Consider the following 16,907-nt stretch of genomic DNA (forward strand, 5'->3'; position numbering starts at 1 on the left):
TATTAACAATAAAATAATTATGTTTATTACAGCAGTGCCTAAGGGCCAAACCAGAATGGAGCTCCATTGTGCTAGGCACGGCACAAACACAGAATAGTAGATGGTCTCTACCTCAAGAAGCTTACAGACTACATAGACAAGACAGACATAGGGTGGGAAAGGTGTCTAACACACAAGCAGAGAGAACAATGTGATGGCAGCAAATGGCATATTTATTCCATGATTTTTTCAAGACAGCTTTAGTCAGGAGATGATCAGCTAAATGGTAAGAAAGGGGAAGGGGAGGGAAGGGAATGAGCAGCCCAGAGAATCAAACACAAATTCAACTCAATGGTGCTTTACCCAACTGAAACTTGAGTGAGAAGTTGGGTGGGCAGAATGTAATTATTCATGCTGGAATTTTACTATGAGGCAGGATTCAGACTGTATAGCCCTGCCTAAAGTCTGGAAAGGCCTTACGTTATATGACTTATAAAAATGAACAATATCCCTTCACAATTTCTGCCAGTAGACTGGAGAGATAATTACCATCCTACCACATTTTTTAGTGGAAGAAATGGATGTTTCTGCCTACAAGCAGAATGTAATATCTCAGGGAGAGAAACAAAGAGCCATTTAATACACAGAGGTTGAGCAGGTGAGAGAATATTGTGTAGAACCAGGGAGAAAAAAAGCCAAGCCACAAATAAACCTCTCACAACATTTAGATTCCTTAAGACAAATGGCTAAAGGAAAACTTGAGATTTATCATCCAATCTTTCATAGGTAAATAACTCTCTCTTAGAATATACAGAAAAGATCCCCCATTGTGAAATGATATCAATAAATCAACTACTGAAGTTAGAATGTACTTGTGCATCTGATTGGCCCTGACCTCAATTTATGAAACCATCTTCCAACCTAATAACAAATTAGAAGAGGGAAAAATCACTTAGATTCAAGAGGAGAAGTAAAGTTCTGGGCTGGGTTTAAGCCAGCTGAAGTCTATATTTAAAAAAAAAAAAACCCACCTATTTGGAGGCTTGTTTTCTCTCCAACAATAATTTGTCTCATAGGCAAGTACAGATTCAAAGTTTACAAAGAAAACATAGGGCCAGATTCTGCCTTGCAGTGCTTTTGTGCCACACAGCAGGCAGAATCTGTCTCTAACAAGCCCCAGGGAGAATCATTCACTGTAAGAGTAATCTGCCAGTGGGGTAACACAGCTCTAGTGGGTTTCACACCAGCTTTCTCCCTACTAGCAATGCAGCGGGGAAGAGGGGAAGTAGTAAAGTTAAGGGGACATGGCTAAAATAATCCTGTGCTACACCAGCAATTGGCTGGATTGTCAACCATGGAGGTTGTCTGCAGATGGAGTTACTTGCCCCTGATATGGCGCAGGAAGGTCAGCCCTACATGTAGGGTTCCATCAGAATCAGAGTGCTAAAATGACCTTTACACCACCTTTGGTCACACATCCCCAACCTGACAGCCACTTATGTTCCTCCACTGCCCATGAGGGCCGAGGTGCATATCTTCAACTCTCCTGGCCAGAAAGTGATGAGCCCTTGCAGGGTGCATAGAGGAAAGAGGTTACAAGGGCTAGTCACAATCTGGCCAGTTATAGTTGCAGTCACTGTATTCAGGGACGTGCAGGAATTGCTCTTTTTGAGCAACCTCATAGCACTGTAGCCCACCCCTTCCATACTGGTACACAGAAAGCCTGAACATATTAAGGGATTCAACCCCTGAGACATACAGTCATAGAGTTAAGGCCAGAAGGGACCACCAGATCATCTGGCCTGACCGCCTGTATATCACAGCCTACATAATCCTTTTATGAGATCTCTGCATCATCCTGAACACAGGCAAGTGCCATAGAGGCACAATTAGTCCCTCTGTACCTCAGTTTACCCATCTATAAATTGTAATATATTTATATTCAGGACTATTGTGAAGGTTAATATTTGTAAAGTGCATTGGGATCCACAGATGAATAGTGCTTTCTCAGTGTGTAGCATTAGCAGCAGCCGCTGCCTGTCAATTACAAAGTGATAGAGTCTAGGTCATGGATGCAAAGCCGACCCAGATTCTGGTGATAGCATTTTTCAAAACAAATGAAGTCAGTTTAAAATAAGAAATAACAAGCAAAAGCAAAATTTTAAAAAAGGGCTTGTGCTTTTTTTTTTTCCTCTTCAGCAAACCCTGTTTTGTTACATTTTGTTACCTACTATTTCATTTCTGTGTCTGGTTATTCCAGTCATGTTTCATTAGTTTATTGACATAGCAGAACATAATATTACTAGTACAACCGGATGTGTCAGATCAAAAATATGGTTCATCAGCCTGGGAAATAAAACATATTTTTTTCTTTCATGAGAAAAACTATTTTGAAAGAAGAAAGAAACACAATAAACACTTGATTATGCACATTTTAACATTATATTTAAAACATTAAATTGACAACCCCTATTATAACCAGTGTGTGCAAAACTTACCTCTACCCAAACAAGGTTTCTGATTTGTTAGCAATAAGGGAAATACCCATAGAGCAGGTTGGCAGGTTGCCCATGTTTGGAAGTACATGACTTAAATCTGATCCATTCAGCAGGTCTCTATTCAACGTCTATTAAATTTTGGGGTAACTTTACCTTTGCCCCCCTCCAGGGTCTGCTTGAGGAATGCGCTCTCTGGTCTCAGGCCTTTAGTAGTCACCTCTATCTGGGCAAGAAACACAACCCTCTGCCTGTTGATTCACTGTGATTCTCCCCAGCAGTTCTGACCAAGAGTCTAGCATACCACTCCATTGACACAGCTAATGCTAACCCAATTAAAGTCCAACCTTACCGGGTGTCTCCTTAACCTAAAACTGCTATAGAATGGGAGATCCAGATGTAAGCAGTGTCAGGATGAGCTCCACCCTGACATCTGGTGGTGAGGTGTGGCAAGTTGTGGAAAAGAACTTCAGGGGCCGATCTCATTTGCATAGGCACACTCACCCCGCCTAGAATGAGACCATAGCTGCCCAAATGGTCACTTTGGCTGCTGTGGGATCCCCAGTGTCTCTGTTATTGGGGCAGGAAGAATAAATTGTTATTACCCTGATTATGGGAACTGTGCTTGGAACTGTACTTGGCCTTTTGTTATGATGGAGGGATTCACCATCAACTAAGTAGCACTCGCTAGGCAAGGGTCATGGGTTCCAAAACTGTGTGAATGGAGAGAGGCTGGGGACAAGTATTAATACTTGGTGGCATGGGCCCCTTGGTGAGGGCCTTACATGCTAATTGCACTTCCTCCTCTCTCCACTGTGGAATATCAGAGCTAATTTTGATTTCATTAGAATTCTAGTTATAGGCTGCTGAGCTCACTTTGGGCTGACAGTGCACCAGCACTGGGGCTCCCCTACTACAAGCTGAATTCACCTAAGAGCTGAAATCACTGAGTGTTGTGTTAAGTAGTGGGGGAGCCTGAAGATATATTGTGGAGCAGTTTGCGGGACGGCTGGTGAAGCAGTTCGACGCGGAGCGGTGTGTGGATGGCAGGAGCTGCTTGTGGGCCGTGGAGCTGAGCAAAGGAGTTCGTGGGGCGGCTGGCGGAGCGGAGTGCAGCTGAGCGAAGGAGTTTGTGGGGCGGCTGGTGGAGCGGAGCGCCGCTATGGAGCTATGGGGCGGTCAGCTTCAGATCACGTAAGGTGCCTCTTACCCCCGTCCCATTTCCACCCAGGTTGGGAGGTAAAGCTCCGCAGATAAACTTTCGAACTCTGGGGCTGCCCTGACCAGGGACAGAGACTTTTGGGGCATTGGACTTTTGGGACTTTGGGTGATTTGGGGTTGCTGGACTCAAGAACCAAAGGGAAAAGGGCATGCCCCAATTTGCCTGGGGTGGGTTTTTTTTTTTTGCTCATGGGTTGTGTTATGAATCCTGTTGGTGGTGTTTCCCCAACATAATGCCACATTGTTTCTCTCTGTTATTAAAAGGCTTTTGCTACACTCAGACTATGTGCTTGCGAGAGGGGAAGTATTGCCTCTTGGAGGCGCCCAGCGGGGGTGGTATATATTTGTCCCAGGTCACTGGGTGGGGGCTCGAGCCGGTTTGCATTGTGTTATTGGAATGGAACCCCTAGATATTGAACCCAGCCCTTGTTGCTGCCAACTCTGACGGGCAGAAGGGTTACACAGATATGCTATAGATGGGTGTAATCCGCCCCTCTGGCAGTGCATGGGCATCTCCAGTGGTTCTAGTTCCCAAACCAGATGGGGAGATACGTTTTTGCATGGACTACCATAAGCTAAATGCTGTCACTCGCCCAGACAACTATCCAATGCCACGCAGAGATGAACTATTAGAGAAACTGTGATGGGCCCAGTTCATCTCTACCTTGGACTTAACCAAGGTGTATTGGTAGGTACCGCTAGATGAATCCACCAAGGAAAGGCCAGCCTTCACCACACATGTCGGGCTGTATGAATTTAATGTACTCCCTTTTGGGCTGTGGAATGCACCCGCCACCTTTCAGAGACTTGTAGATGGTCTCCTAGCGGGATTAGGAGAATATGCAGTCGCCTACCTTGACGATGTGGCCATATTTTCGATACCTGGGCAGAACACCTAGAAGTCTACAAAAAGTCTTCAAGCGCATAAGGGAGGCAGGACCAACGTCTAGTCCCTGTGTTTGCTTCCTCTCCAAGGGCTATGGCCAGGAAATGCTGGTGAATACACGTGACCACACAGCAATACCAAAGCAGAGAAAACATAAAAAGGTCTAAACACACACTAAATGCACCAGAAGTCGCTCAGAAGTCCTGTGGGGACTCCAGTAGGTACTTGACTTTCCAACCCTTTCATCGGGTTTGGCCTCTCTTTGAACAAAAGGTCATGTTTGTTTGTTGAATTATATCAAAAGCCCTTTATTTGTCTCCTTGGGCCTCAGCTACTGCTCCAAATCAATATATACACACCACCACCCCAGAGGCTGGCACTTCTTTGGAGTTGTTTACAGTCTCAGGGACTGCCTAATTACAATGGCACTCCTAGACAAACATGATGGCTGTAATAGAAATACAGAGAATTAGCCACCCTTCAAAGATGGTCTGTACTAAACAGGTACTAGGCATTCCAATAGCTAGTACGCAAGTTGCATTTACCTTTGTAACTGTATTATTTCATATGTTAAATGATCTGCTATATATAGCAGTTTGTATGAAAGATGATGTTAAAAAAATTACAGTATTGTTTAAATTTGCTTCCTGGGTATATTTCTAAACGAAGTAGTGTTGGTCTTAAGAATGTGTCTGAGCAATATTTTGAGGGCACTGCCACAGACAATCCTAATTATGTCTCTTGAGCTCTCTCTCTCACAGCTCTTTAGAAACAACTGATATTGAGGCAAAATTTATTTAGGGGTTATTTGTTTTCTCCTTTCACCTTAATCCTCCTCTAAATAGAATGTGTTTAGGATGCATCTCCCCTTTGTATTTCTTACACACATGCACACTGACTGTTCCATTTCTTTTTTTTTGGAAAGTCTCTCTCCAACCAACGCACAGAATTATTGTCCTTTCCCGCTGCATCTTGTGCAAGAAAACTTGGCTTTTCCTTGCTTTGCCAGATATAAGTAATTGTTGGGGTTTCATTTTCTGCCTACTGGGATAAGCATTACAGAAACAAACTCCAAGCTGAATCTACTTTAGTTATTAAGCAAAGGGTTTGGGGAAGGAGGGCAGGCCTACTTGTCTCACTCACTGTATTGAAAGAACAGAAGGGTAAAGACGAGAGAATTGCACCAAAACCAGGAAGAGGCAGGTCTACATGATTGGGGACTCCCTACTAAGGAAAACAGACAGGCCTGTCACCAGAGTTGATCCAGAGAACAGAAGGGTGTGCTGTCTGCCAGGACCTAAGATAAGGGATATGGACCTGAGGCTGAAAAGGATCCTACTAGGAGCAGGCAAGAATCCACTAATTGTCCTTCACATGGGAAGAAATTATATGGATAGATTGTCATTGGGATGCATCAAGGAAGGCTGCACCAGGCTGAGGAAGATGCTTAAAGAAATGGGGCTCAGCTGATCTTCAGTGGAATTATACCTGTCCCTAGAGGAGGAGAGCAAAGATGAGACAAGATTATGATGATCAACAGATGCTCAGGCAGTGGTGCTATAAGGAGGGCTTTGGGATGTTCGACTAGTGGGAGGAATTTGGGGGTGGGGTGGGGGTGGGGGTGAGGTGTTCTGGGTTTGTTTTGGTGTTTGTTTGGGTCTTTTCTTCCCCCTTGACAGGAATTTAGTGGAAAAGCTATGACAGGCAGAGGCAGCAGGGGTTGTGGATGAAGCCATGGAAGAGACAATGAAGATGACCAGATGTGGAAGCTGCAGGATGTACATGATCCTAGAGCAGCGACCTGAAAAGAGATTCATATTTATGAAGTGCCGCTTGATAGAGCTGATGGAAGAGAAGATCCAAGGCTTGGAGACACAGGTGGAAACTATGGCTGAGTTTCAAAGGAGATTTGAGCAGATGATGGAGCAGAGGCAAGCAGAGGCTGAAGGGAAAAGTCAAGACTTGCAGATGCAAGCTGGACTGAAGAACTTGGAAGGAGACTGCTGAGTGAGGACAGTGGCCAATGGATGCATGTGACTACAAGAACCAGGCAGTTGTTTCCAAAGAGCTGTGAGAGATAGCTCAAGAAACATAATTAGAATTGTCCAGAAACAATCCAGGAAGCAAACCTAAACAATACTGTAATGTGTATGTGAGTAAAGTTATCCAAGTGTGTTGGAAAGACTGAGCCCTTAAACCCCATTTTGGCTGGTGAATCATTCACGAAATTCTGATATTTTTTCGTGAATATGTTTGTCATGCTCAAGTATTTACTGAATACAGTGCATGAATAATTTTGGGGATATATGTTATTGCTTTGGGTCATGATTGTTAATTATTTGTGGCATATGACAGGTTACCTAAGTCACACAGTATTGTTTCTACTCCCTACCTGGATAAGTGAAATTTTCTAAATAAATGAATAACACTTATAAGTGAATAAGAGATTCAGTGTTGGATCTCCAGTGTGATCTGGTAGAATGAGTACAGGACTAGGAGACAGAAGGTCCTAAAATCTAATTTGCCCTGCCACTGTCTCGCTGGGTAATTATGGGCAAAAACTTAATTTCCTTGTTTTGGCTTTCCCATTTGTTTCTCTCTTTACATCTTGCCCATCTGTTAAATCTGAATTCTAATACTTACCTATCTACCTCGCAGTGTGTTGTAAGGATTAATTAGCTAATGACTGTAAAGTGTTTTGAACATGCAAACTAATAGATAAATACTAAATGGTGTTATTATTATTTACTATTCTCTCATGTCCATCTGAATTTCTTCAAGTCTCATTGGCCTGAAAATTTCATGAGAACAGATTTCAAGTATTTCAGAAATGTTGTAGGGATACTATCTCCTGCGGTGGGTACACCGGTTTCTGACAGAGCTCAAGGTTTTGCAGGGTTTGTTTTCCAAACGTGCACACACACTTTAAAAAACAATGGCAAAAAGTGACCAAACACTTTCTCAATCAAAAAATGCTTTAGATTTGGTTCAAATAATGTTTTATCAGTTACTTAGAGAGGCTATGGAATCCCCATTATTGGAGTTTCTTAAGAACAGGTTAGACAAACATTTGCCAGGGCTGGTCTAGGTATACTTAATCCTGTGAGGATGGATGGATTAGATGATCTCTTGAGGTCTCTTCTAGCCCTACATTTCTATGACTTTATATTTTGTAAAGTCCATTTCTTTTCTCTTTTATTTCCAGTGTAAACTGCTCTGTTCATCCCTGATAAGTAATACAGCATCATGATCTAATTCACAGGTTTGAGTTTTCCCTAATCTCTAAGCCAATCATCTCAGGCATTGGCACCCTGACAGCAGGATTGTCTGGCTAGGTAGACTCCCTCCTCAGGCCCTACGCTACCAGCACTCCCAGCTACCTTTGAGACACCACTGACTTCCTGAGGAAACTACAATCCATTGGTGATCTTCCTGATAACACCATCCTGGCCACTATGGATGTAGAAGCCCTCTACACCAACATTCCACACAAAGATGGACTACAAGCCGTCAAGAACACTATCCCCGATAATGTCACGGCTGACCTGGTGGCTGAACTTTGTGACTTTGTCCTTACCCATAACTATTTTACATTTGGGGACAATGTATACCTTCAGATCAGCGGCACTGCTATGGGTACCCGCATGGCCCCACAGTATGCCAACATTTTTATGGCTGACTTAGAACAACGCTTCCTCAGCTCTCGTCCCCTAATGCCCCTACTCTACTTGCGCTATATTGATGACATCTTCATCATCTGGACTCATGGAAAAGAAGCCCTTGAGGAATTCCACCATGATTTCAACAATTTCCATCCCACCATCAACCTCAGCCTGGTCCAGTCCACACAAGAGATCCACTTCCTGGACACTACAGTGCTAATAAATGATGGTCACATAAACACCACCCTATACCGGAAACCTACTGATCGCTATTCCTACCTACATGCCTCCAGCTTTCACCCTGACCACACCACACGATCCATCGTCCACAGCCAAGCTCTGCGATACAACCGCATTTGCTCCAACCCCTCAGACAGAGACAAACACCTACAAGATCTCTATCAAGCATTCTTACAACTACAATACCCACCTGCGGAAGTGAAGAAACAGACTGATAGAGCCAGAAGAGTTCCCAGAAGTCACCTACTACAGGACAGGCCTAACAAAGAAAATAACAGAATGCCACTAGCCATCACCTTCAGCCCCCAACTAAAACCCCTCCAACGCATTATTAGGGATCTACATCCTATCCTGAAGGATGACCGAACACTCTCACAAATCTTGGGAGACAGGACAGTCCTTGCCTACAGACAGCCCCCCAACCTGAAGCAAATACTCACCAGCAACCACATACCATACAACAAAACCACTAACCCAGGAACCTATCCTTGCAACAAAGCCCGTTGCTAACTGTGCCCACATATCTATTCCCACCATCACAGGGCCTAATAACATCAGCCACACTATCAGAGGCTCGTTCACCTGCACATCCACCTATGTGATATATGCCATCATATGCCAGCAATGCCCCTCTGCCATGTACACTGGTCAAACTGGACAGTCTCTACGTAAAAGAATAAATGGACACAAATCAGATGTCAAGAATTATAACATTCATAAACCAGTGGGAGAACACTTCAATCTCTCTGGTCACTCGATCTCAGACCTAAAGGTCGCAATATTAAAACAAAAAAACTTCAAATCCAGACTCCAGCGAGAAACTGTTGAATTGGAATTCATTTGCAAATTGGATACAATTAACTTAGCCTTGAATAGAGACTAGGAGTGGCTAAGTCATTATGCAAGGTAACCTATTTCCCCTTGTTTTTTCCTAGCCCCCCTCCCCCCAGACGTTTGTGTTAAACCCTGGATTTGTGCTGGAAATGGCCCACCTTGATTATCATACACATTGTAAGGAGAGTGGTCACTTTAGATGAGCTATTACCAGAAGGAGAGTGGGTTTGTGTGTGTGGGGGGGGGGGGTGAGAAAACCTGGATTTGTGCTGGAAATGGCCCAACTTGATTATCATACACATTGTAAGGAGAGTGGTCACTTTAGATGAGCTATTACCAGAAGGAGAGTGGGTTTGTGTGTGTGTGGGGGGGGGGTGAGAAAACCTGGATTTGTGCTGGAAATGGCCCAACTTGATTATCATACACATTGTAAGGAGAGTGATCACTTTAGATAAGCTATTACCAGCAGGAGAGTGGGGTGGGAGGAGGTATTTTTTCATGCTTTGTGTGTATATAAAAAGATCTTCTACACTTTCCACAATATGCATCCAATGAAGTGAGCTGTAGCTCATGAAAGCTTATGCTCAAATAAATTGGTTAGTCTCTAAGGTGCCACAAGTACTCCTTTTCTTTTTGCGAATACAGACTAACACGGCTGTTACTCTGAAACCTCTCATGGCTTCTATTTATCTAATAGCCAGACTGATTTAGATATCTTGATAAGACAAAGTACAGTATCTTAGGTACCCCGAAAGTTAACTTACGTCACCGCTGTAGTTAGTGGGACTGTAAGAGACATTTCTCTGTAAGGGATTTTAAAGAAATTGCTAAAGGTTCAAAATATTTGGAATTACATATCCTGGCTTTAGGCCAAGACTCTATATAATTGAACTTGGATCCTTTACTGGAAGTAATTAGGCCTAATTTGCATAAGTAAGCTCATTTTAACAACTATCTGGGGGAACTTAAAGCTAATTAAGACTAATGACTCTTATAATATTGTCTCTTACCCACTTAGCATACCCATGCAATATTTCCTCCAAACCAATAGACTATTAGAGGAATGCCATTAGAGAAAAATAGATTTTTACTCTCCATACCTTCCATCATGTAAAGGTGAGTAGGTCCCAAGTCTCCTAAAGACTCTAAGTTCTCATTAATATCAGAGGATACTCCTGTTTGAACATGTATCTGTAAAGAATTTACACAAATTGTAAGTCTCTCTCTAGACCATAGTTGCATTATAGTATTTCTTATGCCCAGCCTCTGACAATCCAAAACATCAGTCATAATTTGTCTTCACTGGTCAGTACATCTAAATTTAACTGATTTAGATCCCGTACACACTGCGTAAAATGAAGCATGTGTGTAAATCTTTGGAGGATGAAAGCTTTATTAACCAACAAAAAAACACTTTGGGCAACTCTTTAAACAGATGATGAAATCTCTTCTGACATCTTTTGAGACAAATAAGATTACAGCATTAGACCAGTTTTGTCAAGATGAAGTCCTTCATTTTTCATAGTTGTTGCTACTAGAGCTATGCGCAAGAGAGAGGATACTTTATCATGAATTATTTTGTCATTTACATCCAAGTTTTTTTGTGAACCAGAAAGATCTGGCAGAGGAGTGGAGTTTTGTTTTTTTAGAATTTCCACAAAACAGCCCCATTCCCATGAAAAATATGTGAAACCCACATTTGAATGGTTTCAGGAGAAATTGTTTGTTGAGGAAATGCAATTTTTAATTTCAACATATCAAAAATTGTGGATTTGAATAAAATTGGCTTATTTCCAGTTAGAGCCAATTGGAAAATGCAAAATTTCACTGGTTTTTTTAAATGAAATTTTAGAGTTAAAAAAAAAGACAACAAGAATGTTGCTATTTTTTTCAATGTTTATTCTGAAATTTTCACACACCTCTAGTCACTGGTCTAATGGCTGTGCTTATTTGAACTTTGTGAGTCTCAGTGGTGTCAATGGAAGCTGCACAAAGTGTGAATCAGAGCAGGTTTTGATTCACACAAACCAAGATATATTATATTCCATGTAATTTAGAGGGAACACCTACTTCAATCAACTTTATAGCATTATTTGAAATAGCTGTACACAGCCCTGATCCTCCGAACACTTCCACACATGCTTAACTTTACACATAGGCATAAAGTAAAGTCTGTGCATAGCTGTTTGCAGGGTACAGGCTCAAGTAACTTTAGGTAGCTGAAGTCATAGAATCATAGAATATCAGCATTGGAAGGGACCTCAGGAGGTCATCTAGTCCAACCTCCTGCTCCAAGCTGGACCAATCCCCAATTTTTGCCCCAGATCCCAAACGGGCCCCTCAGGGATTGAGCTCACAACCCTGAGTTTAGTGGGCCAATGCTCAAACCACTGAGCTGTCCCTCCCCTTGAAAAGGAAGGGTCAAATGGCATCTAGGACCCTTAAACAGGGCACACACCACCAGACACAAGTATCTGTCCCCACCCTCTCTCCTGAATTCACTACAAAAAAAAAAAAAAGGAGGTGGGTATATATTAACACAAGTAAGCTAAGTCCAGTTAAAATCCTAGTGAAGAAAAGGCAGTTTGTAGTTTTCCCACAAGTTAGCAGGTCAAATTAAGGACTATTTTCAGAGCCTGGCTAACTCAAGTTAAGAACACAACTTTTTTCGTAATGAAGACAGGCTTCAGCCAGCTCATCTCATTGTACTATGTCTCTAATAGCTGCACAGATAGATACATAGGATGTCTCTGGAGTAGAGAACCTGACCGTAATTAGAAACCCTTCATTTTCAGAATCATAGAAATGTAGGACTGGAAGGATCTCAGTAGGTCATCTAGTTCAATCCCCTGCACTAAATACAGACTAACCATGACCTAGACCAGTGGTGGCCAACCTTTTTACACTGGAGGGCCACATAAGCGTAAGCACAACCTTGTGTGGGCCAAAACAGATTCTACATATTTGAATAGGATTTCATCTGGCAGCGGGAGCCGACACCCCTGATCTAGACCATCCCTGACGGATGTTTGTCTAACATGTTCTTAAAAACCTCCAATGATGGAGATTCCATAACCTCCCTCAATAATTAGTTGCAGTGCTTAACCACCCTTACAGTTAGGAAGTTTTTCCTAACGTTTAACGTAAATATCCCTTCCTGCAATTTAAGTCCATTACTTGTTGTCCTGTTCTCAGTGGAGAAGAAGAACAATTTTTCAATCTCATCTTTATAATGAACTTTTATGAAGACTGTTATCATGTCCCCCCTCTGTCTTCGCTTCTCCAGAGTAGACAAACCCAGTTTTTTCAATCTTTCTTCATAGGACATGTTTTCTAGACCTTTAATCAATTTTGGTGCTCTCTCCTGGACTTTCTCCAATTTGTCTACATCTCTCCCAAAGTGTTGTGTCCAGAACTAGACACAGTACTCCAGTTGAGGCCTTATCGGTGCTGAGTAAAGTGCAAGAATTACTTTTCATGTCTTTGCTTACAACACTCCTACTAATACTAATTTGCTATTTTTGCAACAATATTACCTTGTTGACTCATATTTAGTTTGTGATTCGCTATAACCCCCAGATCTTTTTCTGCTGTACTCCTTCCTAGGCAGTCATTTCCCATTGTGTATTTGTGCAATTGCTTATTCCTTCCGAAGATTAATATGTTGCATTTGTCCTTATTTGTACATTTTATCCTCACAACCTTTTGTCCTGTGGTTGTGAAGGCTGACTGTGAAGGAAAAATAAAAACATTTTCCTACAAGTCCCTTACTATAGAAACGAAAAGGACAGACTTAATAAATGTCTGTCATTTGGTGCTTTCTGATGCATTCCTTGTTTTTCAGCAGTACAGCTGTGATCCAAGTTGAAAGTGATCCTTGGCAGGGCTGGTTTTATCAGCAGCTGGAGAGGAGGTGGTAAACTCCAAATTAACCTCCAGTCCAATTACTAGATTTAATCAGTGAATGGATATTTTCTAAGGCTTATCCTCATGAATCCTTAGAAGGGCTTGATTTAGCTTGGAGTGTGGGGAAAGGACAATACTTCCATTTTTCAGTTGGGATCATAAAATCTAGGCCTTGATCCAAAGTCCATTGAAACCAAAGGGAGTTTTTCCATTGACTTCAACAGTCTTTGGATCAGGTCCTTAGAGGAAACTACGTTCTCTCCAACTATACTGTTAAAATAATGTAACCAATCCTTTGCCTCCAAGGAGCTCACAGGGTTTATATAAATCCATGTTGGTGGAGGGGAGAGATTCTGCTGCTCCAAAAACACAGTCCCTGTCACTTGTACCAACAGTCATTCACTATTAGCAGAATCAGGCCTTTGGAACATGTAGCAAAGAAGGGCTATGAGGATGATCAGAGGAATGGAAAACCTACCTTATGAGAGGAGACTCAAAAGAGCTTGGCTTGTTTAACCTAGTCAAAAGAAGGTTGAGGGGAGATATGATTGCTCTCTATAAATACATCAGAGGGATAAATACAAGGGAGATAGAGGAGTTATTTAAGTTAAGTGCCAAAGTGGACACAAGAACAAATGGATATAAACTGGCCATCAACAAGTTTAGGCTTGAAACTAGATTAAGATTTCTAACCATCAGAGGAGTAAAGTTCTGGAACAGACTTTCAGGGGGAGCTGTGGGCAGGGGCGGCAGGTTTGTAGAAATTTTGGTGGTGCCCAGAACATCAAGAACCTGCCTCCCCCTCTGCAAACTCCCCCCTCCACCTGCCTAAGGCTCTGGGAGGGAGTTTGGGTGGGTGAGGGGGCCTGGGGTGCAGGCTCTGGGACGGAGTTTGGGTGCAGATGGGGTGAGAGATCAGGCTCTGGGAGGGAGTTTATGTACCAGGTGCAGGCTCTGGGCTGGGGCAGGGGGTGGGGGTGGAGGAGGGGGTGAGGGGTTCAAGCTCTGGGAGGGAGTTTGGGGACAAGAAGGGGTGCAGGAGGAAATTTGGAGCCGGAGGGTGTGTGTGGGGAGGGGTTGTGGGTGCAGGCTCTGGAAGTGGAGTTCAGTGCTTACCTGGGGCACCCCCTCTGGCAGCGGCTCCTAGGTGGGCCAGGCCGGGGGGTGTCTCTGCGTGCTGCTGTCCCCAGGCACCGCCCCCGCTGCTTCCCATTGGCCGCAGGGGCCTTCAGGGCAGGGGCAGCACACAGCGGCACAGCCCCTCCCTCCATGGACTGCAAGGACGGGCCAGCAGCCACGTGGAACAAGTGCACAGGAAGCCGCTCAGCCCCGCTGCACTGTCGGGTGGTGGCAGGAGCACTCAGGCTGCTTTAAAATCACCAGGGGGCAGCAGGCAGGGCCAGGGGATGTGTGGGGTGGGGGGTGGGCAGCTGGGAAACTTTGCTGGAGCCGGGCCCTCAGGCCTGGAATATTCCTGGTGCCTGGGCACCACGGGCCCATAGAACTTGCCGCCCATGGCCATGGGGGGAATAAACCTAACGTTTATGGGACTGCCTACAATGGCATGTGGCCCATCAGTGATTTCCAGTAGCAAAAATCCCCAACTGCTGGAGACAGGACACTAATGGGGAGGTCTCTGAGTTACTAAAAATAATTCCTTCCCAGGTTTCCACCTTGTGAGTCTTGCCCACATGCTCAGGGTCTAACTGATTTGGGGTTGGGAAGGAATTTCCTCCTGGGTCAGACTGGCCGATATCCTGGGGGAGGGGCTGTCAAGGTTCCTCCCCCACTCTGAACTCTAGGGTACAGATGTGGGGACCTGCATGAAAAACCTCCTAAGCTTACCTTTACCAGCTTAGGTCAAAACTTCCCCAAGGTACAAAATATTACACCCGTTATCCTTGGAATGGCCGCTACCACCACCAAACAATTACTGGTTACTGGGGAAGAGCTGTTTGGACGCGTCTGTACCCCCAAAATACTTCCCAAAACCTTGCACCCCACTTCCTGGACAAGGTTTGGTAAAAAGCCTCACCAATTTGCCTAGGTGACTACAGACCCAGACCCTTGGATCTTAAGAACAATGAACAATCCTCCCAACACTTGCACCCCCCCTTTCCTGGGAAATGTTGGATAAAAAGCCTCACCAATTTGCATAGGTGACCACAGACCCAAACCCTTGGATCTAAGAACAATGAAAAAGCAGTCAGTTTTTTACAAGAAGACTTTTAATAAAAAATAGAAGTAAATAGAAATAAAGAAATCCCCCCTGTAAAATCAGGATGGTAGATATCTTACAGGGTAATTAGATTCAAAAACATAGAGAACCCCTCTAGGCAAAACCTTAAGTTACAAAAAAGATACACAGACAGAAATAGTTATTCTATTCAGCACAATGCTCTTCTCAGCCATTTAAAGGAATCATAATCTAACACATACCTAGCTAGATTACTTACTAAAAGTTCTAAGACTCCATTCCTGTTCTGTCTCTGGCAAGAGCAGCACACAGACCGACACAGACCCTTTGTTCCTCTCCCTCCTCCCAGCTTTTGAAAGTATCTTGTCTCCTCATTGGTCATTTTGGTCAGGTGCCAGCGAGGTTACCTTTAGCTTCTTAACCCTTTACAGGTGAGAGGAGCTTTCCCCTGGCCAGGAGGGATTTCAAAGGGGTTTACCCTTCCCTTTATATTTATGACACGCCCCCCAAATCTCAGCTAGGGTGAAACACTGGCTGGGATTTCTTCCTGGAGCCCTAGGAAAAACAGAGTTAATAAGACACATGCATCTCTAAATATACTACCAAGTACATAAAGACTAACAATATTTTCCACATCTCAAGGACGATTTTAACCAGTTGATTCTGGGAAACTTTCACGGGAGAGTGCATCAGCCACTTTGTTAGAGGCTCCTGAGGTGTGTTGGACGTCGAAATCAAAATCTTGGAGAGCTAAACTCCACCGAAGAAGTTTTTTGTTAGTTTCCTTGACGGTGTGAAGCCACTTCAGTGCAGCATGGTCGGTTTGCAGGTAGAAACGCCGTCCCCAAACATATGGGCGTAGCTTTTCCAGAGCGTAGACAATGGCGTAACATTCTTTTTCAGTGACTGACCAGTTGCTTTCCCTCTCAGACAGTTTTTTGCTGAGAAACACTACAGGGTGGAATTCTTGATCAGGTCCTTTCTGCATTAAAACTGCTCCCACACCACGCTCGGACGCATCTGTGGTTACAAGGAACGGTTTGTCAAAGTCTGGGGCCCTTAGTACAGGGTCAGACATGAGTGTCGCTTTAAGCTTGTTAAAGGCCTTCTGACACTTTCCGGTCCACTGAACAGCATTTGGCTGTTTCTTTTTGGTTAGGTCTGTCAGTGGGGCAGTGATTTGGCTGTAGTGCGGTACAAATCGTCTGTAATAACCGGCCAAGCCTAAGAAGGATTGAACCTGTTTCTTTGACTTTGGGACAGGCCACTTTTGGATAGCATCCACTTTGGCCTGTAGGGGGCTGATAGTTCCTTGACCCACCTGGTGTCCAAGGTAAGTCACTCTGTTTAGGCCTATTTGACACTTCTAAGCCTTAACAGTTAGTCCTGCCTCCCTTATGCGCTCAAGGACTTTTTGTAGATGTTCCAGGTGGTCTGCCCAGGAATCCGAAAATATGGCCACATCGTCAAGGTAGGCGACTGCATAT

Source organism: Caretta caretta, chromosome 1 (assembly GCF_965140235.1).
Source record: "Caretta caretta isolate rCarCar2 chromosome 1, rCarCar1.hap1, whole genome shotgun sequence".
Lineage (NCBI taxonomy): Eukaryota > Metazoa > Chordata > Testudines > Cheloniidae > Caretta > Caretta caretta.